Source organism: Octopus bimaculoides, chromosome 7 (assembly GCF_001194135.2).
Source record: "Octopus bimaculoides isolate UCB-OBI-ISO-001 chromosome 7, ASM119413v2, whole genome shotgun sequence".
NCBI lineage: Eukaryota > Metazoa > Mollusca > Cephalopoda > Octopoda > Octopodidae > Octopus > Octopus bimaculoides.
Window position 1 is genome coordinate 49,714,125 of NC_068987.1, and position 3,031 is coordinate 49,717,155.

Below are 3,031 nucleotides of genomic sequence, written 5' to 3' on the forward strand. Positions count from 1 at the left end.
CGACTCTCCCCACCGCACGAAGCTTAGCTCTGACTCTACACCCTTCGTGTTTGGCTTTGAGATGACGGAAAAAGACCGCTTTCGCCGCCATCACTCTGAATGCAGAGCCGGATTTCATGGTCTCATCTAATTCCTTAATAAAGGTCCCTTCTAGTCTAGTCTTATCTAGACTTAACTGTTTACTAAATCTAATAGACTCAGAACGAATGGCTCGCTTGAGGGCACACCACCACCTATTATTAATAATGGCACCGGTTAATGCCCTCTGCACTAACTCCTTAACCCTGGCACGGAAGGTTTTACAAGTCAAAATAGACTTGTTCATCTTCCAGTACCCTGCTCCCTCCCTATGACACTTATCTAGGTATACCTCACACGTCACAAACTTGTGATCCGTGTGAGAGACACAACAAAAGCGTGGACAACTAAACTTATTCCTTTCTCTATCCCTAACGAATATTCTATCTATATAAGATCTGAGTGAACCGTCGTTATTAGTCCACGAGCGGTTCATCCAATCTGTGTCGGTCTACTAGATTATAGCGTCCTAGTAGTCTTTCGAGACCAGGGCTTCTCCTTCTATCGGTCGAGCCAACACTATCCACCTGTGCGTTGAGAATAGTGTTAAAGTCTCCTGGTACAACTAGAGTTTTTGACGTCACTAATAAGTTCTCCAGGTCCCGGTAAAAACCAGCCTGTCTATACTCTTCTGGTGAGTAGACAGCTACCAAACTGAAGGACTGTTTACTTACGTGTGTCACATCCATAATGACCAGCCTACCTTCTGGGTCCAGAAAGACTGTACTTACCTGCACGTCCACGCAATAACAATGAACATTAGATAACAAATTAAATTCACAAACACGCAGCAGCCAAAAGGAGATGTACCTAAGAGATGATTCTTTATTACAATCATTATATATCACACATAGGTGGGACAATACAGGACATTACAAGCAAATGGTGCGTTTATGAGTTCTTTTAAAAATATGATGATGAATGTTATATTTTTAAAATTTACAAATTTTTCAAATTTACCCTTACAGCTACACCATACTGTTTACCAAACAGTTACACCATGCATTTTTTTTTTTTTTACCATGGATGAGACTAAACTTTCGGGCCTTGGGATCTTTACCCTTTGAACGGCACATCGAGAAATTAATTTTTTGTAACTAAACACTTTCAAATTTGGGACACTGGTAGAATGTGTCATATAAAACATCTTTTACTCTTGGCGTTTTTAAGAAAATTGTCTATTTTGAAAGTTATTTCGTGTTAAAGTTGTCGTATTTCGGTAATTTCAACCAATCAATGATATGTATTCAGCTGAATAAAATTACTGCTGTTGTTTGTCGAGGAGGGTTGTCATTGGATGTGCTAGGAACAACAGCCAAATCGCCCTTAAATCACTTTTTCTTCTGAAAATATTAACAATTTAAAAAAATATTTTTACTGAAAATGCTCTTCCATTGGTTTTGAAGTTGCAAAAAAATTTGACGAATATAGGTCCGGAGTGGGATGATGAGGGAGGGGGTGTAAAAAAATTTTCACACAAAGATGCCCCACCCCACCCCCATCATTTTGAAAGTCGTGGTTTTAAAAAAAATGGGGGAAATCCCCGAAAAAATTTTCCCCACAAATTTCTTTATAATCGTAATCTATGCCGTTTGAAAGGATGTGTATAAATTTTCATTAAAAAATACCCAACTTCCTGAAAGTTATGAGGGGAAAATGTCAGATCATGTGAATTTTTCCTATATACCCTGAAACCACAATATCTAAACAGTATTTTGTTAAAAAGTATCCATTTTTGTGGATGTTATGAGGCAACAAATTCGGGGGCGTATACATCTGTAGTAATGCCCTTTTATTTCTACGATTTTTTCATTTCATGTTTATTTCATTCATTGTTTGCAATGCTCGCTCTCTCTCTCTCTCTCTCTCTCTTTCTTTCTCTCACATACACACACACATTACAAAGCTTACAGATGGGCTGCTGAATTGAAATCACTATATTACTTTGAGGGGAAGGTAAAACTTGACAAACTGCTCTCCCTCAGTTGTTGGACTACCGTGATGTTCGTTTAAAAAGAGAGATTATGACTGTGATAAAATAATGAAAGCAATATTTAATAAGCAAGTGAGCACTATTATACAAAGAAATAATTAGATGTAAAATATAAAAATTATTAGAAATGGGAAATAAATGTGAAAATATTACCAAGGGGCCGGCAGAAAACCGCCCTCCGGGCGGTCTTTCTGCTATTATATATAATAAACATATATGTACATGTGTTTGGAAATGTACAAGTAACGATTAAAAGTTTGTATGAGCCGGTGCGTGTGTGTGTGTAAATGGTGACTATATACAGTGTCATATAAACATATACATACATACGTAAAAACATTATTCTACTTGTTTTGCCAATAGTGTATATTTCAGTAAGCTTGTGCCAGTTTTACCTATTTTTTCATTTGTGCCATTTTAACCGTTCGCCGTACAGATACATATACAATTTTTTTAGAAACGTGTGATAGATGTTCCTCTGGGAACACTATTGTATCAAGTTACAGATAACTATCTCCTTCTATGTTTGCACTTGTGTGTTTGTGTGTGTGTGTTTGTATGTATCTATTGAGAGAAAAACAGAAATTTTATATATATATATATATAATACAAAGAATATATATACATGTATACACACATATATGTACATACTTACATCTACATGTGTATATACATGCATATCAGGGTACAGGACGTTAGAACAATAAACTACAGACAACGGAACGAACATATAGGAAAACGGAAAGCCACTTGGAATATCCCTTCATCAGCTGTCTCTATTCTATCTAGACGTTTCGAAGATAAGACAGAACGTACTCTAGAATAGTCTCTTCCTGAGTAGTGGATCAACCCACTACACAGAGGATTCCAAGGTGGCAAACACAAACCAAGACAGGAAGAAATGGACAGTGAAAACAACATTCAAAAGCCGTACGGCCAAACGCAAATCTGAGGTAGAAC

General features: G+C 37.0%; 1 protein-coding gene across 2 annotated transcripts in view; it reads right to left on the minus strand.

Moving 5' to 3' along the window:
• Positions 1–3,031, minus strand: part of LOC106874555 (uncharacterized) — a 19,041-nt gene that overhangs the window by 15,018 nt on the left and 992 nt on the right. The window contains exon 2 of one of the 2 annotated variants that reach the window (XR_001410022.2): positions 895–1,421. The exons of the other annotated variant lie outside the window; for it this stretch is intronic. The gene's annotated coding sequence lies outside the window, so the exon portion shown is untranslated. Of the gene's footprint in view, positions 1–894; positions 1,422–3,031 lie in introns of those variants that run through there. 2 annotated transcript variants of the gene reach the window in all.